General features: G+C 41.8%; 1 protein-coding gene across 3 annotated transcripts in view; it reads left to right on the top strand.

Annotated features, from left to right (window-relative positions):
• The window catches only part of ARMH3 (armadillo like helical domain containing 3), a 176,740-nt gene that overhangs the window by 58,024 nt on the left and 96,559 nt on the right, over window positions 1-22,157 (top strand). The gene's annotated exons all lie outside the window — the stretch shown is intronic.

Here is a 22,157-nt window from a genome sequence, read left to right as displayed (position 1 = left end):
TGTAATCCCTGACCTACTCCCTGCTGCCATGATCTATTTATATGATGCCTGTCACCATGGTATCTGAGTATATGCGGAAATATATTTAGGCTAACCTCAACTTGAATATAGAAAGGAAAAAGTCTTTCTCATTACCCTATTTTCAGCAGTCACTGTTTTCGACCAAGTTATGGGAAGTTAAAAAGCTCTTCTCTGACCTCTAGGCTACGCAGACGTCCTATTTTGAGTAAAAGATTAGGTCTTAAAATGCTCAGATAGAAAACTGAGTTTTAAGGTGAGATCCTAGTGAAATAGTTCTTTGCTTTTGAGAACATAATGAAAGATATCTTTGCATCCAGAAAAATGTCCATTTGCACATAGATTTTGCATATAATTTCAGAGAGTTCATGGACCTTCTTCTGAAGCCCATCCATGATCCAATGTTAAGCATCTCAGTCTTTCTGTGACAGATTCATGTTGATATATGGCAGAAACCAGCACAACATTGTAAAAGAAATTATCCTCCAATTAAAAATAAATGTAAAAAATTAAAAAAAAATAATACAATACAAGCCAAAAAAAGTCTCAAGTTGGAATCCAGAGAGGGTGGGGGGAAGAATCGCTGTCTTAATTTTCGCAACTGGCCTCCCAATTCTGTCTTCAGAAACATCTTCATATTTGGTTAGATAGTTTTTCTTTATTTACTGATTGTATTGCATTTCTCCTGGGAACTTTAGTTTTATCTCTGAACTTGAAACTAAAGACCAGTGTTGGTCACTATGATTGGTTTCCTGTTATTCTCACAGAACTTTGGGCTTCTGTTTTAGCATATCACATTGTTATGCTGTGTTTGCACATGACTGTACAATGATTTGCTTAAATTATCTGTTTTTCCTCTTAAAAAAATTCCTGGAGGTCAGGGCCTGAGTTTTAATCATTGATTTATTCCCAGAGCACTGCTGCTGCTGCTAAGTCACTTCAGTCATGTCCGACTCTGTGTGACCCCATAGATGGCAGCCCACCAGGCTCCCCCGTCCCTGGGATTCTCCAGGCAAGAACACTGGAGTGGGTTGCCATTTCCTTCTCCAGTGCATGAAAGTGAAAAGTGAAAGTGAAGTCACTCAGTCGTGTCCAACTCTTCGCAACCCAATGGACTGCAGCCTACCAGGCTCCTCTGTCCATGGGGATTTTCCAGGCAAGAGTACTGGAGTGAGGTGCCATTGCCTTCTTGTAACAGGGGCTCAGAAAACATTTGAGTGAATAAATAAATGGATGAATGGGTATGTTGAATTTCCATTGATGATGAGTCAGCATTCTCTTAAGGCAGCACAATGTTGTGTTTGAACTTCAAAAAAAATAGTATTAGAATATTTGTTTTCATGTGTCCTTTGAGCTGACTTCATCACCTTTTTATTTGAATTGTTGGTATGAAAGGGAGTGGTGGATGATTTCTCTTTCCTTTGTCACTTTCTTCCTTACCTCCAGACACATGGATTGCTTTTAACCAAGTGAAAATGGAAACTTAGTTTCTAAGCCATTAAGCAAGGAATGGTCAGAATGTTTAGAGAGAAGCATATAGTTATTGGAGAGGGAAATACTTGAACAGAGAACTTCATGGAGTCAGCTTATTTTACTTCCACTGCAGGCAGAAGGGGCATTGGGGAGCCAGCCTGAGTTTAAATAGTGTAGCTTTCCACAGTCTAAAAACAGGTTGATTTAAAGACAGGTTTATGTTGGCATTTTATATTTGGCATATATCTGTGGATCACAGTCCTTCTTACCCTTTCACTCTGCCACATAACTGGGTGATAAATCATTATTTTTATCACCATTTGTTGGGGAGTGTATAGAAGGATAAGTGACTTGCTAAGGATCATGGAAACCAGACACTAAATAGTCATGATCAGAACTTAGAGTTCCTGACTCCTATGCTCAGAAGCAGATCACTAGGCAACATTTGCCTCTCTGCAGGAAGAGAGGCCCCCAAAGCCCCCAAAACAATCTGTTCAGCTTCACTGTGCTAAATAGCATCCAAAGCATTCACAGCTTTGTGAAAAAGAGAGAAATTGTACTTGGCCTGACCTTTCAGATACCTACTGGGAAAAATAGAAAACTCAGAGAGTGTCACAGCTTTCTGGATCCAGCTGGCACACTCATCACTGACAGAGGTTTGTGGCTTCATGGTTAGGTACACCTTGAGACTGGGAATTGAGAGCTTTCATTGCATGCTTATTATACTGTAGGTGTTATACAGGACTGGAAGTTTTCAGGAGAAAGACTGACCTGAGCTGTAGATACAGTTGGCAGTTCTTGTATGGGTATAGCTTTGACAGTTTGCTAGCCCCTCTTGATTTGGGGAAACTATCCTTTGAGTTTTTAATTGTCTGCTTCATTTAGTTTGGTTACTTTTTTAAACTTTGTATTTTGATATAATTATAGACTCACAGGAAGTTGCAAAAATAGTACAGAGAGTTTTTGTACCCTTCACCCAGATTCCTCCAATGGTGACATCTTACATAACTACGATATTGCTGCTTTAAGTTTGGAAGAGAGTATGCAGGTGGGGAAGAACATAGCAGTAAACAGCTAGAGTATATGGCAAGAGGAATTTTGGCAGCTGCTATTGCTATTTTGTTCTTAAAATTGCTTTTTAAATTGTTCTTCTTTTTTTCCCCAAATTTTCTCTGATTTAGGGGAATCTGTTACAAGATGTATTCTAGGCTTGATGTGCCTAATTAAGACTGCTCTAACTTCCATGTGCAAAAATATGGAGGCTTCTTTCTTCTGTGGATAATCAATTCTTCTTAAACTTAGAATGTTCTAATGTGGGAGCATTCGAAGGTGTTTCTCTCTTTTCATAATTTTGTTATGGAAGATCCTGTATAGTAGTGTCTTGAAGCCTCAGGGCAGACAAAGAATGCCAGGAAACCTTTTTTCCCTTCAAATCACCACATTTGGCTAAATCTAAAATTTATACTATTTTGAATCTTTCTCTTAGAATCTTGGCAGAAGCAAAAGATAAGAATTTCTAACAAGTTTAGCCTGTTAGAAGGAGAAAAAGATTCCCACCTAAAAGAGTGAGAAATCTCTGTTCTTTTCTCTGCACAAAAAGGCACTTCCCATCCAGAGAAATGTCAACTCTCGTAGGCCCATTAGCATCTTGTCAACTAAAAAAGGCAGAGGAAAGAGTAGTTGTGCTTTTGTTGTGCTGCCTGTACTGGTTGTGTAGGAAAGTGTCATTTGATTTCATAAGGTATCATCATTCCCTGGATCTTGAGTGACCAGGACAAGTCTCTTAGTGGTTTTTCCCTCATTTGAGCAGAAAGTAAAGTTCTTGGTTATACATCAGATGGCTCCACTGAGACATGGTCTCATTAACTGAGATTTCTTCAAGGGTGATTTTGACTCTTTTTCATTTGGGCAGTGCTGGAAAAAATCAGTAGGTGTCTAGGGCCCTAGAAGAAGATGGTGGCCTCTAAGCATGCTTAGTTAGAAGCAGCTACACAGAATGTGTATAGGATCTTGCATTGCTCCATATGGGAGCAATGGGAACTTTCACATAATAACTTGCTTTCATAGTAACGAGGGTGGGTGGTAACTGTGAGGACTGCAGTGTCCCCAAGTAAATGAGGAATTGGAGATAGTTGAGAATTTTATTTTCTTTTTTAGCAGATACACTTCAGTTGCAAGGAAAATGGTAAGACAGAATCTAACTTCCATTTAAAGAAAGGATTTGTTCTTTTCTCCAGTTCACCTAGGACATAGAGCCTTTAGACAGCACAGGTTGTTGACATACCAACTTTTTATGTGCTAAAATACAGATAACATAAAATCTACTATCTTAACCATTTTTAAGTGTATGTTCAGTGGTACTAAACGCATTCACACTGTAAATGTAGGCATCACCACTATCGTGCCCCATAACCTGTCATCTTCTAAAACTGAACCTCTTCCCTTTTCTCCTCAGTTCACTTCAGTTCAGTTCAGTTCAGTCGCTCAGTCGTGTCCGACTCTTTGCGACCCCATGAATCGCAGAGCGCCAGGCCTCCCTGTCCATCACCATCTCCCGGAGTTCACTCAGACTCATGTCCATCGAGTCCGTGATGCATCCAGCCATCTCATCCTCTGTTGTCCCCTTCTCCTCCTGCCCCCAATCCCTCCCAGCATCAGAGTCTTTTCCAATGAGTCAGCTCTTCGCATGAGGTGGCCAAAGTACTGGAGTTTCAGCTTTAGCATCATTCCTCCATGATGCCCAAAGAAGTCCCAGGGGTGATCTCCTTCAGAATGGACTGGTTGGATCTCCTTGCAGTCCAAGGGACTCTCAAGAGTCTTCTCCAACACCACAGTTCAAATGCATCAATTCTTTGGCGCTCAGCCTTCTTCACAGTCCAACTCTCACATCGATACATGACTACTGGAAAAATCATAGCCTAAGACGGACCTTAGTCGGCAAAGTAATGTCTCTGCTTTTGAATATGCTATCTAGGTTGGTCATAACTTTTCTTCCAAGGAGTAAGCGTCTTTTAATTTCATGGCTGCAGTCACCATCTGCAGTGATTTTGGAGCCCCCCCAAATAAAGTCTGACACGGTTTCCACTGTTTCCCCGTCTATTTCCCATGAAGTGATGGGACCAGATGCCATGATCCTTGTTTTCTGAATGTTGAGCATTAAGCCAACTTTTTCACTCTCCAAGAGGCTTTCATCAAGAGGCTTTTTAGTTCTTCTTCACTTTCTGCCATAAGGGTAGTGTCATCTGCATATCTGGGGTTATTGATATTTCTCCCGGCAGTCTTGATTCCAGCTGGTGTTTCTTCCAGTCCAGCATTTCTCATGATGTACTCTGCATAGAAGTTAAATAAGCAGGGTGACAGTATACAGTCTTGATGTACTCCTTTTCCTATTTAGAACCAATGTGTTGTTTCATGTCCAGTTCTAACTGTTGCTTCCTGACCTGCATACAGATTTCTCAAGAGGCAGGTCAGGTGGTCTGGTGTTCCCATCTTTCAGAATCTTCCACAGTTGATTGTGATCCACACAGTCAAAGGCTTTGGCATAGTCAATAAAGCAGAAATAGATGTTGTTCTGGGACTCTCTTGCTTTTTCCATGATCCGGCGGATGTTCGCAATTTGATCTCTGGTTCCTCTGCCTTTTCTAAAACCAGCTTAAACATCAGGAAGTTCACAGTTCATGTATTGCTAAAGCCTGGATTGGAGAATTTTGAGCATTACTTTACTAGCATGTGAGATGAGTGCAATTGTGCGGTAGTTTGAGCATTCTTTGGCATTGCCTTTCTTTGGGATTGGAATGAAAACTGACCTTTTCCAGTCCTGTGGCCCCTGCTGAGTTTTCCAAATTTGCTGGCATATTGAGTGCAGCTCTTTCACAGCATCATCCTTCAGGATTTGAAATAGCTCAAGTGGAATTCCATCACCTCCACTAGCTTTGTTCATAGTGATGCTTTCTAAGGCCCACTTGACTTCACATTCCAGGATGTCTCGCTCTAGAGGAGTGATCACACCATCGTGATTATCCGGGTCGTGAAGATCTTTTTTGTACAGTTCTTCTGTGTATTCTTGCCACCTCTTCTTAATATCTTCTGCTTCTGTTAGGTCCATACCATTTCTGTCCTTTCTCGAGCCCATCTTTGCATGAAATGTTCCCTTGGTATCTCTAATTTTCTTGAAGAGATCTCTAGTCTTTCCTATTCTATTGTTTTCCTCTATTTCTTTGCACTGATTGCTGAAGAAAGCTTTCCTATCTCTTCTTGCTATTCTTTGAAACTCTGCATTCAGATGCTTATATCTTTCCTTTTCTCCTTTGTTTTTCGCTTCTCTTCTTTTCACAGGTATTTGTAAGGCCTCCTCAGACAGCCATTTTGCTTTATTGCATTTCCTTTCCATGGGGATGGTCTTGATCCCTGTCTCCTGTACAATGTCATGAATCTCATTCCATAGTTCATCAGGCACTCTATCTATCAGATCTAGCCCCTTAAATCTATTTCTCACTTCCACTGTATAATTATAAGGGATTTGATTTAGGTCATACCTGAATGGTCTAGTGGTTTTCCCTACTTTCTTCAACTTAAGTCTGAATTTGGTAATAAGGAGCTCATGATCTGAGCCACAGTCACCTCCTGGTCTTGTTTTTGTTGACTGTATAGAGCTTCTCCATCTTTGGCTGCAAAGAATATAATCAGTCTGATTTCGGTGTTGACCATCTGGTGATGTCCATGTGTAGAGTCTTCTCTTGTGTTGTTGGAAGAGGGTGTTTGCTATGACCAGTGCATTTTCTTGGCAAAACTCTATTAGTCTTTGCCCTGCTTCTTTCCGTATTCCAAGGCCAAATTTGCCTGTTACTCCAAGTGTTTCTTGACTTCCTACTTTTGCATTCCAGTCCCCTATAATGAAAAGGACATCTTTTTTGGGTGTTAGTTCTAAAAGGTCTTGTAGGTCTTCATAGAACCGTTCAATTTCAGCTTCTTCAGCGTTACTGGTTGGGGCGTAGGCTTGGATTAGTGTGATATTGAATGGGTTGCCTTGGAAACAAACAGAGATCATTCTGTCGTTTTTGAGATTGCATACAAGTACTGCATTTCGGACTCTTTTGTTGACCATGATGGCTACTCCTTTTCTTCTGAGGGATTCCTGCCCGCAGTAGTAGATATAATGGTCATCTGAGTTAAATTCACCCATTCCAGTCCGTTTTAGTTCACTGATTCCTAGAATGTCAACGTTCACTCTTGGCATCTCTTGTTTGACCACTTCCAATTTGCCTTGATTCATGGACCTGACATTCCAGGTTCCTATGCAATATTGTCTTACAGCATTGGACCTTGCTTCTATCACCAGTCACGTCCACAGCTGGGTATTGTTTTTGCTTTGGCTCCCTCCCTTCATTCTTTCTGGAGTTATTTCTCCACTGATTTCCAGTAGCATATTGGGCACCTACTGACCTGGGGAGTTCCTCTTTCAGTATCCTATCTTTTTGCCTTTTCATATTGTTCATGGGGTTCTCAAGGCAAGAATACTGAAGTGGTTTGCCATTCCCTTCTCCAGTGGACCACATTCTGTCAGACCTCTCCACCATGATCCGCCCTTCCTGAGTTGCCCCACAGGCATGGCTTAGTTTCATTGAGTTAGACAAGGCTGTGGTCCTAGTGTGATTAGATTGACTAGTTTTCTGTGAGTATGGTTTCAGTGTATCTGCCCTCTGATGCCCCCTTGCAACACCTATTATCTTATTTGGGTTTCTCTTACCTTCAGTTCAGTTCAGTTCAGTCGCTTAGTTGTGTCCGACTCTTTGCAACCCCATGAATCGCAGCACGCCAGGCCTCCCTTTCCATCACCAACTCCCGGAGTTCACTCAGACTCATGTCCATCGAGTCCGTGATGCTATCCAGCCATCTCTTCCTCGGTCGTCCCTTTCTCCTCCTGTCCCCAATCCCTCCCAGCATCAGAGTCTTTTCCAATGAGTCAACTCTTCGCATGAGGTGGCCCAAGTACTGGAGTTTCAGCTTCAGCATCATTCCTTCCAAAGAAATCCCAGGGTTGATCTCCTTCAGAATGGACTGGTTGGATCTCCTTGCAGTCCAAGGGACTCTCAAGAGTCTTCTCCAACACCACAGTTCAAAAGCATCAATTCTTCGGCACTCAGCCTTCTTCACAGTCCAAGTCTCACATCCATACATGACCACAGGAAAAACCATAGCCTTGACTAGACGGACCTTAGTCGGCAAAGTAATGTCTCTGCTTTTGAATATGCTATCTAGGTTGGTCATAACTTTTCTTCCAAGGAGTAAGCGTCTTTTAATTTCATGGCTGCAGTCACCATCTGCAGTGATTTTGGAGCCCCCCCAAATAAAGTCTGACACGGTTTCCACTGTTTCCCCATCTATTTCCCATGAAGTGATGGGACCAGATGCCATGATCTTCGTTTTCTGAATGTTGAGCTTTAAGCCAACTTTTTCACTCTCCTCTTTCACTTTCATCAAGAGACTTTTTAGCTCCTCTTCACTTTCTGCCATAAGGGTGGTGTCATCTGCATATCTGAGGTTATTGATATTTCTCCCGGCAGTCTTGATTCCAGCTGGTGTTTCTTCCAGTCCAGCATTTCTCATGATGTACTCTGCATAGAAGTTAAATAAGCAGGGTGACAGTATACAGCCTTGACGTACTCCTCTTCCTATTTGGAACCAGTCTGTTGTTCCATGTACAGTTCTAACTGTTGCTTCCTGACCTGCATACAGATTTCTCAGGAGGCAGTTCAGGTGGTCTGGTATTCCCATCTCTTTGAGAATTTTCCACAGTTCGTGGTGATCCACAGTCAAAAGGCTTTGGCATAGTCAATAAAGCAGAAATAGATGTTTTTCTGGGACTCTCTTGCTTTTTCCATGATCCAGCGGATGTTGGCAATTTGATCTCTGGTTCCTCTGCCTTTTCTAAAACCAGCTTGAACATCAGGGAGTTCACGCTTCACGTATTGCTGAAGCCTGGCTTGGAGAATTTTGAGCATTACTTTACTAGCGTGTGAGATGAGTGCAATTGTGCGGTAGTTTGAGCATTCTTTGGCATTGCCTTTCTTTGCGATTGGAATGAAAACTGACCTTTTCCAGTCCTGTGGCCACTGCTGAGTTTTCCAAATTTGCTAGCATATTGAGTGCAACAGTTTCACAGCATCATCTTTCAGAATTTGAAATAGCTCAACTGGAATTCTATCACCTCCACTAGCTTTGTTCATAGTGATGCTTTCTAAGGCCCACTTGACTTCACATTCCAGAATGTCTGGCTCTAGGTGAGTGATCACACCATCATGATTATCTTGGTCGTGAAGATCTTTTTTGTACAGTTCTTCTGTGTATTCTTGCCACCTCTTCTTAATATCTTCTGCTTCTGTTAGGTCCATACCATTTCTGTCCTTTCTCGAGCCCATCTTTGCATGAAATGTTCCCTTGGTATCTCTAATTTTCTTGAAGAGATCTCTAGTCTTTCCCATTCTGTTGTTTTCTCTTACCTTGGGCATGGGGTATCTCTTCATGGATGCTTCAGCAAAGCGCAGCGCTGCTCCTTACCTTGGATGAGGGGTATCTCCTCACCGTTGCCCTTCCTAACCTTCGATGTGGGATAGCTCCTCTAGGCCCTCCTGCGCCCGTGCAGCCACTGCTCCTTGGACGTGGGGTGGCTCCTCCCGGCCGCGCCCCTGGCCTCGGAGGTGGGGTGGCTCCTTCCAGCCGCTGCCCCTGACCTCTGATATGGAGTAGCTCCTCTTGGCCGCCGCCATTCGGGCTTGTGCCCTCCCAGCTTCTGCCCCTGACCTCGGACGTGGGATAGCTCCTCTCGGTCGTGGTTCATGCACCAGTCGCAGCCGCCTGTGCTTAGTGCCTTTTTCCTGGCAACCACCAGTCTATCTTCTCTATGATTTTGGTTACTCTAAGTATTCCATGTAAGTGGAATGATTCAGTATTTGTCTTTTTGTGACTTGACTTATTTTACTTACAGTAACCTGAAGGTTCAGTAAATCAGATTCCCCCCTTCTTGCAGAGTTATCTATTTTTTGTTATTATTTTTGTTTATTTTTATTTATATATTTATTCTGGCTGCATTGCATGGCTGTGGGATGTTAGTTCCCTAACCAAGGTATGAGTCAGGACCCTCAACAGTGAAAGCCCAGAGTGCTAACTACTGGACCACCAGGGAATTCACTGTTATTTTTGTTTTTGACTGTAGGCTGTGTCTATGTTGAGGATCAGCCTGAGGTGTGAACTTAATCTTTTCTTAGATCTTTTCTGAGCTTTTTTCTTGGGCATGTCCGGTCACTCTCTAATTTTCCTTGAATATGAAGTCGTTTCTGAATGTCCTAGTTTTTTTTTGTTGTTGTTTGTTTGTGAATGCTCTTCTTGATTTATGTTTTTATTGTCCTAGTATTTACCTTTTCTCTTTAAATTGAAGCATAGTTGATTTACAGTGTTGTGTTAGATTCCGCTATACAGCAAAGTGACTCAATTATACATATGTATTTATTTTTTTCCATTATGGTTTATCTCAGTATATTGAATATAGTTTCCTGTGCTATACATTGGGATCTTCTTGTTTATCCATTCTGTATGAAATAGTTGGCACATGCTAACCCCAAACTCCCAATCTATCCCTCCCTCTCTCACCCTCCCTTAGCAACCACAACTCTGTTCTCTCAGTCTGTGAGTCTGTTTCTTAAATAATGTTCATTTGTGTTGAATGTCCTAGTTTTTACTGTCTGGCTCCTGGAAGAGGAAAAGCAAAAAATGAAGGTGGGGAAAAAGGGGGCACTGGTCCCTTAAGCCTAGATGTCACTTATCTGTGGGGGGGACTGACTTGTAACAATGAGGGGAAGTGCAACAAAAATGGCTGCCCACCTCTTTGTCTGCATCTCTGTGATCAGAAGCAGCAATCAGTGATCATAGCACAGATCCCCAATATTTGGAAAATACAGCCCTTATTGCCATATCTGGGAGCTGGTCCACCCCAGCTCCTGCAAGCTGTGTGCAAGCTGTTCTAGAAACAGGTGCACAGTTGCTTACCACAGGCCTGGGATTGGGGATAGGTAGCTACTAATGTATTGAGTTGAAATTGACCAAAGTGAACCAAATTTACCATCCAAATTTTCCTGTAGAAGTTTAAAACCTTCATCAGAGTCCAGAGTTCTAAACAGTTACGTCAGACAGATTCTGCCCGGGCAATTATTGTCCTGGCAGAGGATTCTGGGAGAGAGATTCCTGATGTTTCATGCCCTGCCATCTTCCCAGAATCCTCCCACTGGGTATACCGACTTTTGTGCTCTGTTCACCTGGAGAGGCTTGTAGCATATAACCAAAGCCATTTCATTTTCTTGTTGGATTCATTGGTCTCTGTTTCAGTAAGGCACTCGGGTTTAACAGCTAGCCAGATGCCTTTATTCTAAGAACCCATCTAGTGTATTTTTGAATTATTCTGCTGGTCAGTGTTGGTTTCTAAGTCCTTCCTGTGCCACTTTGCTGACTGACAGTGAGCCTGCTGATTGCTGGCAGTGTCCCTGAGTAGTTGGTGATTTTGTCCAGAGATGCTCAAATTGCTAGAGTTTATAGTGCCTCTGGGGTTTCAGAGGCATTGACTTGTCCAGTTCAGTTTAGTTGCTCAGTCTTGTCTGACTCTTTGCGACCCCATGGACTTCAGCATGCTAGGCTTCCTTGTCCATCACCAACTCCCAGAGCCTACTCAAACTCAACGTCCATTGCGTTGGTGATGCCATTCAACCATCTCATCCTCTGTTGTCCCCTTCTTCTCACGCCTTCAATCTTTCCCAGAATCAGGGTCTGTTCCAGTCAGTCAGTTCTTCACATCAGGTGGCCAAATTATTGGAGTTTCAGCTTTAGCATCAGTCCTTCCAGTGAATATTCAGAACTGATTTCCTTTAGGATGGACTGGTTGGATCTCCTTGCAGTCCAAGGGACTCTCGAGAGTCTTCTCCAACCACAGATCAAAAGTATCAATTCTTTGGCACTCACCTTTCTTTATAGTCCAACTCTCACATCCATACATGACTACTGGAAAACCATACCTTTGACTAGACAGATCTTTGTTGGTAAAGTAATGTCTCTGCTTTTTAATATGCTGTCTAGGTTGGTCATAACTTTCCTTCCAAGGAGCAAGCATCTTTTAGTTTCATGGCTGCAGTCACCATCTGCAGTGATTTTGGAGCCCCCCAAAATAGTCTGTTACTGTTTCCATTGTTTCCCCATCTATTTGCCATGAAGTGATGGGATTGGATGCCATGATCTTAGTTTTCTGAATGTTGAGTTTTAAGTCAACTTTTTGACTCTCCTCTTTCAGTTTCATCAAGAGGCTCTTTAGTTCTTCTTGATACTAGTGCTATGTGTAGCCTGTCCTTTGAGTTCTTCTACCTCTCTCCTAAGCTAGTGACGTTCTAAGTATTTCTCTTCTGTCAGTCACTGTGAAGTTACCCATTTTCGCTAATGATCAGGTTTTGACTTGGGATCTGTGGCCTCTCATCCTAACTCCATGCCAGGCCACAAAATAGGGCCTGGCTTAGTCTTGTCTTTGCTTTCTGTCTCTTTGTCTTCATAGCAGGTAAAAGCTGTTCAAAGAGACTGCTCTCTCTGACCTGATTCTTCAGAGAAATTAATTTGTGCTCTGCTCTCTGCCTCCTTCCTGTCTTTAATCTTATTTAAATGTCATTCACTTGGTTTTGTAATTAAACCTCCCCTCTGCTTGTCTGAGGCAGGCGCTGGGCTACCACTTATTTGTGTCTTCCCGTGGTTGGCTTGCTCCTCTCTGCACCTGGTTTACCTCAATGTGGGGAGAGGTTTTAGCTCTGGAGAAGTTCCCATATCCATTATTCACTCCACGCTCCTACACGACAACATGGTTTGCTGCTTACTACCTTTTTTTCCTCCACTTAAATTCAAACCAGAATAGAAAAAGTCTGGGAAAGTCCTCATTATGTCGGGTATATTAATTAATACTAGGAACAGCTCTGTGAACAAGGTTCCTTGTACAGTGAGGTGGCCTTGTGTCAGACAGCAGGATTCTCAGGTGGGTGGTATTGAACTCTTCACATTTAAAAAACAGATTGGCTGCTTTTGCCTCTGTGAATTCACTTGGGATGCAGGGAACTGTCAGGGTACCCATTTGTGGCTCAACTTTCCAGAACTTGTGCACTATCCTTTGTTCTACTTGTGTCTGCATACAGAAAAGTCAGAACTTCTGCATCCTGCTGCCATATTTGATGCACAAGACTCTCCAAGGAAAGAAACTTGGAGAGCTAAGTAGGAGACTGACACTTGCCTGTAGTACAAAGAGGCAACATCAAGGCCGGAATAATGGAGTGTGTAGCCTTTCCCTTCTCCAGAGGAATCTTCCCAAATCAGGGATCGAACCCAGGTCTCCCACATTGCAGGCGGATTCTTTACTAGCTAAGCTGCAAGGGAAGCCCAGGGATACTGGAGTGGGTAGCCTATCCCTTCTCCAGCTGATCTTCCTGGCCCAGGAGTCAAACTGGGTTCTCCTGCATTAGAGGCAGATTCTTTACCAACTGAGCCATCAGGGAAGTAAAGAGGCAGCAGTTACAGCTAGTTTGTAGTTCCTGAAAGTGAATCCAGAAACTTAAGTTTTCAAAGTGCCTGGTGGAAAAGACTTTCCAGTGAAGAAACAAGTGTGTATGGAGCACCCAGTTCCCTACAACTTAAACCTGTTGAATGTGTAATTGAATACCTCAGATGTTTCACTGACATATTTTTCACTCAGTGCATGTTAAGAGTATTTGAAGCCAGGGATCTGGATCCTCGTTTAGCAGGAATAAAAAAGATTTAGGAGTCAAACCCAGCATCCTCAAGGATTTCCTAGAATATTGTTGGAATAGTTGACCCTTAAAGAAGTTGAGGTTTTGGGGTGATTATACCCAACCCCCGACTCCAACCTTGTCAAAAATTCACCTATAACTTTACAGTCTGCACTTCCTGCCAACAGTCTTACATCTGGATTTGACAACCACAGATGATACAGTGACATATTATACATTTATTTTTAAAAATCTACGTATAAGTGGACTCACACAGTTCAAACCCACACTGTTCAAGGATCAACTGTACTTCAGTGTGTTGTTAGCTTTGACTATCAACTTTGATGATTATTCTGAAAACTGCCATGCTGCTAAGTCACTTCAGTCGTGTCCGACTCTGTGCGACCCCTAGACGGCAGCCCACCAGGCTCCCCCGTCCCTGGGATTCTCCAGGCAGGAACACTGGAGAGGGTTGCCATTTCCTTCTCCAGTTCATGAAAGTGTAAAGTGAAAGTGAAGTCGCTCAGTCCTGTCTGACTCTTAGCGACTCCATGGACCGTAGCCCACCAGGCTCTTCTGTCCATGGGATTTTTCAGGCAAGAGTACTGGAGTGGGTTGCCATTGCCTTCTCCAGAAAACTGCCATAGTATTGTCTTAACTGCTGTGCAGTGCTCATTTTGAATTTGTATTCTTGCTCAAGTGTTCATGACTCTCTGTTGATTGAGTATATTGGGTGCCTTTTATTTTCCCCATCAAAACACCTTTGAATGCTTGGCCCTGTACTTAGTACTGTGTACCATGATGTAAATTTCAGCCCATCAGTTATGCTGGGGTTACGGAAAGTTGGGATGGAGTATTTGGAGGGCTCGTGCTAATGTCTGTAGAAAGGAAAAATATTGACCTCTTATTTTTCAATTGGTAAAACATACATAAAATTTTATCATTTTAAGTGTAAGCTCAGTGGCATTAAGTACATTCACGTTGTTGGACAACCATTTCTTCCTTCCATCTCCAGAATTTTAAAAGTTTTTTTAGACTGAAATTGTATCCATTAAACAATAAGCCTGTATTCCTCCCTGTCTACACCTCTAGCAACCACCAATGTGCTTCCTGTCTCTATGAATTTGATTTCTCTACGTCCTGCATGTAAATTGAGTCATGTGGTATTTGTCCTTCTGTGACTGACTTTTCACTTAGAATATAGTGTCTTCATGTTTCACCTAGGTTTTAGCATGTGTCAGAATTTCCTTTTTGAGGCTGAGTAATGTTCTACTGTATACCACATATAAAAAAATATATTTTTAAATTGGAAAGTAATTGGGTTATAATATTGTATTGGTTTCTGCATACATCAACATGAATCAGCCATAGGTATACCTCCACCCTCTTGAACTCCGTCCCTCCTCTCACCCCATCCTGCCCCTCTAGGTTGTCATAGAGAACCAGGTTCAGCTTCCTGTGTCATACAGCAAATTCCCACTGGCTATCTGTTTTACATGTGGTAATGTTTATGTTTCAGTGCTACTCTCTCAGTTCACCCCAGCCTCTCCTTACTCACCTGTGTCCACAATTCTTTCTCTATGTCTGCATCTCTGTTGTTGCCCTACAGGTAGGTTCATTAGTATATTTTTTAAAATTCCATATATATGTGCTTGGTTGCTTAGTCATGTCCAACTCTTTGAGACCCCATGGACTGTAGCCCATCAGGCTTCTCTGTCCATGGGGATTCTCCAGGCTAGGGTACTAGAGTGTGTTGTCATGCCATCCTCCAGGGGATCTTCCCAACCCAGGGATGGAACTCAGGTCTCCTGCATTGCAGGCGAATTCTTTACCATCTGAGCCACCAGGGAAGCCCAAGAATACTGGAGTGGGTAGCCTATCCCTTCTCCAGGGTAACTTCCCAACCCAGAAATCAAACCAGGATCTCCTGCATTGCAGGTGGATTCTTCACCAGCTGAGTTACCTGGGGAGCCTTAGATTCCATATATGTGCATTAATATATGATATTTGTTTTTCTCTTTCTGACTTACTTCACTCTGTATAACAGGCCCAAGTTCATCCACCTCACTAGAACTGACTCAAATTCATTCCTTTTTATGGTTGAGTAATATTCCATTGTATATATGTACTACAACGTATTTATCTATTCATCTGTTAATGGACATCTAGGTTGTGTCCATGTCTTGGTTATTGTAAGTAGTGCTGCAGTGAATTAGGGTACATTTATCTTCAGGGTATATGCCTGGTAGTGGGATTGCTGGGTCATATGACCTTTTTCCCACATCCTCTCCAGCATTTATTGTTTGTAGATTTTTTGATGATAGCCAGTCTGACTGGTTTGAGGTGATACCTCATTGTAGTTTTGATTGCATTTCTCTAATAGTAAGTGATGTTGAGCACTTTTTCATGTGTTTATTAGCCATCTGTATGTCTTTTTGGAGAAATGTCTATTTAGGTCTGTTTAGGCCCATTTTGTTGATTGGGTTGTTTGCTTTTTTGATATTGAGCTGCTTATATATTTTGGAGATTACTCCTTTGTCAGCTGCTTCATTTGGAATTATTTTCTCTTATTCTGAGGGTTGTCTTTTCATCTTGTTTATAGTTTCCTTTGCTCTGCAAAAGCTTTTAAGTTTAATTAGATCCCATTTATTTTTGTTTTTGTTTCTGTTATGCTGTTAGGTGGGTCATAGAGGATCTTGCTGTGATTTATGTCAAAGAGTGTTCTGCCTATGTTTTCCTCTAAGAATTTTAGTTTTTGGTCTTACATTTAGGTCTTTAACCCATTTTGAGTTTATATTTGTGTATGGTGTTAGAAAGTGTTCAAATTTCATTCTTTTAGATGAAACTGTGTAATTTTCCAGCACCACTTATTGAAGAGACTGTGTTTTATCCTTTGTATATTCTTGCCTCCTTTGTCAAAGATAAGGCACCCATAGGTGCATGGATTTATCTCTGGGCTTTCTGTCTTGTTCCATTGGTCTATATTCTGTTTTTGTGCCATACTGTCTTGATGACTATAGCTTTGTAGTATAGTCTGAAGTCAAGAGGTTGATTCCTCCAGCTCCATTCTTTTTTCTCAAGAATGCTTTGGCTATTTGGGGTCTTTTGTATTTCCGTATGAATTGTGAAATTTTTGTTCTAGTTCTGTGAAAAATGCCATTGGTAATATGATAGAGATTGCATTGAATCTGTAGTTTGCTCTGGGTAGTATAGTCATTTCCACAATATTAATTCTTCCAATCTAGGAACATGGTACATCTCTCCATCTGTTATGTCATCTTTGATTTCTTTCATCAGAGTCTTATAGTTTTCTGTATACAGCTCTTCTGTCTCCTTAGGTAGATTTATTCCTAGGTATTTTAATTTTTTTTATTGCAATGGTGAAGGGAATTGGTTCCTTAATTTCTCTTTCTGATTTGTCACTGTTAGTGTATAGGAGTGCAAGGGATTTCTGTGTATTGATTTGGTATCCTGTAACTTTACTAAATTCACTGATTAGCTCAAGCAATTTTCTGACTGTATCTTTCACATTTTGTTTATCTGTTCATGTGTCAATGGATTCTTGTATTGCTTCCCCCTTTTTGGTATTGTAAATAATGCTGTTATAAACATGGGTGCAAAAATACTTGAGTCCTTGCTTTTCACTTCTTGTTTTTGAGAGTGTGCAGGTTAAAGTGTCTTTAGGTCAGTGGAGTAAAATTCTGAGATGCTTAAAAGAGAGATGAACTTGAACTCACAAGATTTTTCTTTTGATCATTTGGATGTGTGAGGTGCTGGTTAGTGGAACTCTGATTAAAGTTACAGTTTTGGGTGGCAAATACAGGTATTGGTCCTAGATAGCCTGTTGCTCAACCTGCAACAAATGTTTTAAGTAGTTTAGGAGGAACCAGTACAGTTTCATAGATCTTAGCAGGGGGAGTTCATCATCCTGGTATGTTGCTCTTAATGTAATTTATCTTCAATTAGCTATGTGATTTTGGATAACTTATTAAATCTTTCTGAATTTTAATTTGGTCATCTGTTAATTGGGACTGTTATTAGCTCCTTCATGGGATACTCAATAGGTTTCAGTGAGAGTGATATACTTTAAGTGCTTTACATAATGCCTAGCATCTAGCATATACCTAATAGATGTTACCTCCCTTGCCATTTATGACTTTTGTGTTTCTCCCTTTGAAAAGAGATGAATGCAGTTTGGGGGAGATGATTTCTGTAGTTAGGTATCTTTTTTTAAGCTGTCAAGTGGAGTGCAGTAGAGAAGAGGAAGATTTGAGATACAGTTTTCCCTCTATATCCATGGCTTCTGCATCCACGGATTCAGCCAACCACAGATCAAAAATATTTGGAAAGAAATTCCAGAAATTTCCAAAGAGCAGAACTTGAATTTGCTCTATGCCAGCAACTGTTTAATGGCTTTTACATTGTATTAGGTATTGTAAGCAACCTAGAGTTGGTTTAAACTATATGGGAAGATGTGTGTAGGTAACTATACCATTTTATTTAAAGGACTTGAGACTCTATGGAGTTGGGTATTTGGGGGGGAAGTCCTGGAACCAATCCTACCCCCCACCCCCACTGTGGATACTGAGGAACAACTGTACTTGATGTGAACTTCTGGCATAGTTAGTGACTTGTAGTAGGTGTCATTCAGCAGAAAGATATAATCCATTTCTTTCTACGATATATCTGTCTGGCATTGGTGTTTTGGGACAGCCTGTTCCTGGGGCTGTGAAGGATTGGGACCAGTGAGAATTGTCTGTTAAGTCCCAGAGGGTCTCAGCCACCAAACTTGTCCTCATCTGAAAAGATACTCTGCAGTAAACTGTGCGATTCTGTTTTGTGGGATGAGTAGACATTGCTCACCTAATGGGCAAAACTGTCTACACAGTATTCAGTTTCTATAACATAGGCCCTTTTTCTTTGGAAATCCCTCAGACTAAGGGTCATATTTTTATTGAGGAAGATATTGTGTTAGTCTTTTCTCCCCTGCTTCCTTTTAAAACTATTATCTAAAAATTAGAAACATGGTAACCAAAGTGTTAAATTAAAAAGGAAAAAAGTATACCCTTCTCCACCACTTATCTTCACAATGACTACAACATGTATCATGCTTGATACCAAACTCTTAACAGAGATATGACTAATTAACAATCTTATGTTTATACAACCAATACCTTATCTTTTTCAGTTATCTTAACTCTTCTCTCTATGTACTGTTACCTCTGTGACTGTCCTTGGAACAGTTTGGCTGGTCATGTGCCCAGATGGCACCAAGTAAACAAGTGGATCAAGGGCAGTTTTCTAAAAATGTGAGTGTGGAGAGTGGTGAGACAGGAATCGGCCAGCATGAGCTCTGTGCTACTTGTGTGTTGGCACCGAGATCCTGAGTACCATTTCTGTTCTGTCCTTAACCTGCCCCTGGCCCACGGCTATTCTCTGCCCTGCAGTTAAACCCTGTTCCTAGCACTGTATCATAATAGCTTATGAATAAACCTGAATATTAATTGTTTATACTCAGGTTTTTTTGTTTGTTTCAGTTCTGATTTTGTATAAAGAAAGGGAATCTTAGCTTCATTTGAGGAGAAGGAAATGGCAACCCATTCCAGTACTCTTGCCTGGAGAATCCCAGGGACAGAGGAGCCTGGTGGGCTGCCATCTATGGGGTCGCACAGAGTCGGACACGACTGAAGTGACTTAGCAGCAGCAGCAGCTCCATTTGAAGTTCAGATCTGATCATGGTCTATGTTCAGTACATAATTTTGAAGGACACACCCAGAGTGAGGGGAATAGAACAGTTTTAGTTGACATTTATTATTAGTAGCATTATTTTTTAAAGATCCTAGAAAGGAAACAGAGAAAGGGAGATAGAGGTGTGGGAAAGATGAGATTTAAAGAAGAGAGGTGAGGGGCTTCAGTGGCGGTCCAGTGGCTAAGACACTGAGCTCCCAGTGCAGGGGGCCCAGGTTCCATCCCTCGTCAGGGAACTAGATCCCACATACCGGAACTAAGAGTTTGCAGGCCATAACTAGGAAATCCCACATGCTGCAACTAAGAACTGGCATAGGCAAATAAATGTTTTTTTAAAAAACAATTAAAAATAAAAATAAAGAGGGGAGATGAAAGCTGATATAGAGGGCCTGCCGAGTTGGTTTTTGCTGAGAAAAGCTACTAGGAGTTTTTTAGTGTTGAGAATGAGTTTAGTGTTGAGAAGAAAGGTAATAATGAGGTGTTAAGCAGCTGTGCTATAATAAGTAGCTGAGGACCAAGAAAAGGAGAGCACCAAGTAGATGGAAATAACCTTGGAGCAGCCAATAGATGGAGAAAGTTATAAACCAGAGTCTTCTAGGAAAGTGTTGATAATAGTATAGTTAGCAAATCGTAAGCACACCATTTATACATAAGCTTCCTTCTGTTTTAATATTTGACTGCATCTAGCTCAGATGGTAAAGAGTCTGCCTGCAGTGTGGGAGACCCGGGTTTGTTTCCTGGGTCGGAAATATCCCCTGGAGAAGGAAATGGCAAACCACTCCAGTATTCTTGCCTGGAAAATCCCACGGATGGAGGAGACTGGTAGTCTATAGCCCATGGGGTACCAAAGGGTCGGACATAACTGAGAGACTTCACTTTCACTTTCAGCACCTTTGTCTGTTGTTGTTCAGTTGCTAAGCAGTGACTCCATGGACTCTTGCAACCCCGTGGACTGCAGGCTTTTATCTTAATGAAATGGAAGAAGGAACACTAAACAGGAGACCAGGTTCTAGTCCCTGCTTGGTCACTAACTAGTTGGGGTGGTGGTAGGGTGTTGTTTTTGAATCCAAAAATGTGGGAGTAGAATTAAATAACCTCTAAGGTTCTTTCTAGCTTTAAAAATTTTAAATCAACTATGTTGAAGCCTCACAGACTTTGGACTCCCATCACATCGGGTCAGAGGATAGAAGACCGTGTATTGTGTATAAGGACACTGAACAGTTGATAGAATGCTAAGTCAGAGAGATGTTGAAGGAAAAAAGTGTTATATTATGGGATATTTGGGGCATTCCTTCTTGAAGAATCGTGGTTCCTGATGTCAGAGGCTCGTGGGAGCCAATTTTAAGGTTACTTTGTTCATTTTAGCTGCCTTTTAAATTCCCTCTAGAGAATGATGACTTCCAGGTAAGAAAACCCTGCCTTTTTCAGAAGGTAGGGGGTCTGACCTGAATTGTCAGGGATAGAATGCAGGTTTCCCCAACACAGACTCTCAGAGTATTGCAGTGCTGGACTCTCCTTCTCAACACTATTTGACTCTGCTGACATCGGTGACAATTGAAACGCAGGCCACCTCTTGGCCTGTGCTAGAATTGCTCTCTTCCTCCCCTCATATTTATCACTTTGTCATCCCTGACTCTGAATCCCAGAGATCAAGGCTAGCTGTAGTACAGCAGAGGAGCAATAAATCATTGTGCTCACTTCCTTTTCTCCAGGTTTTCTACCCCTTAATTACCACATAACCACTGCTGAGGCTGCATCTTTGTGCTGCATGTGCCTGGGACAAAAGCCTTCTTTATTGGTTATGTACAAAAGCAACTTTGTCTCTAGCTAGCCATTATGTTTTGCAGAATGCCACATGTGTTACCCATCCTTTTTTCTTGTCTCTTGTAAATTTATAGAGTCGTACTGTCAGAAGATTTCTCTATTAACAGGGCTTGTCTAAGCTCTGGGGTTAGTGAGGGTGGCGTGGGAAGCCCCTACACATTAAGAAGAAAGATTTGGGCTGGGTTAGTCTTTTTCTTGGCCTTGCTGCAGCTTGCAGGATCTTAGTTACCCAATTGGAGATTGAACCCGGGCCACGGCAGTGAAAGTGCCGAGTTCTAACCACTGGACTGCCAGGGAATCCCCATGGGTTAGTCATTTTTATGTGGATTTTAGCTAGTCCCCTTCATTCTCTGAGCTCCTGGTAGGAGCTTAGTAGATTGTATGATCCAGAGTGGTCTCCCGTGGAGCTTTTTTGGGTCCAGTCCAATAGATCACTTGTTAACAGACAACATCAAAAAAGCCAGCTGCCTATCATTTGCCTTTCCATTAGGAAACCTCAGAGAACTTGAGTCAGGGTGAAGAGTTCATAAATGAGGATGCCTGCCTCCTTCAACCCTAGCGAGGCTTTTTTTTTTTTCCTATTTGAAGGGAAGAGTCAGGCTTTAGAAACAGAATGTAGACAAGCTCTTGTACTTTTCCTTGCCTGCTGTTTCTTTACTGTACCTGTGCTTTTAGAGGGTTGAGAGTGAGGGGTCTTGTATGGCAGGCAGCAAGTGTCTAGAGAGACTTACTCCTACTCAGCAATCCCTGCTATTTCAAATCTAAGCTCACATCTCTTTTCTAAGAGTAGTAAACTTCACACAAAGCTCAGACAAGAGAATGGACTTCTCTGCTGACAAAAAAGCAGGTATGGTCTTAGGAAAGGAGCGGTCAAGCCTTTTTTGTGTGTGTATATGTAGAAGTAGGACAGGTTGACGGGGAGAAGACAAAAGGAACATCAAATACTTGTAGCTGCTGAACCCCTCCTTTATATTCCCCATCACACAGGGGAGATAGGTACAGTGGCAGTGGCTATGGTGGGCACAGAAGCAGGACTGAGTTTATAGCCTTGGGTGAAAGAGTATAAGGCAGTGGTTAAATTATTTTATGCTTAATATTTATTGGCAAAAATGTCTTTAAAGCTGTACTGTTTAACTAGGGACTTAGCGGTCAGTCTCATGATTGAGATTGCTTGGGTTTTGTCACTCTCTCCACTCATTAAAGATTACAAGGCAAAAAGGGGACCTTTTCAGTAAATGTTTTCACAGTTAAGAGAGGACAGAGCATGTTGCACTCTTATTTGAATATTTAGAACAG

Source organism: Oryx dammah, unplaced genomic scaffold (assembly GCF_014754425.2).
Source record: "Oryx dammah isolate SB20612 unplaced genomic scaffold, SCBI_Odam_1.1 HiC_scaffold_14, whole genome shotgun sequence".
NCBI classification, from domain to species: Eukaryota; Metazoa; Chordata; class Mammalia; order Artiodactyla; family Bovidae; genus Oryx; species Oryx dammah.
The sequence above is the reverse complement of the archived record's forward strand: the minus strand, read 5'-3'. Positions and strand labels throughout refer to the sequence as shown.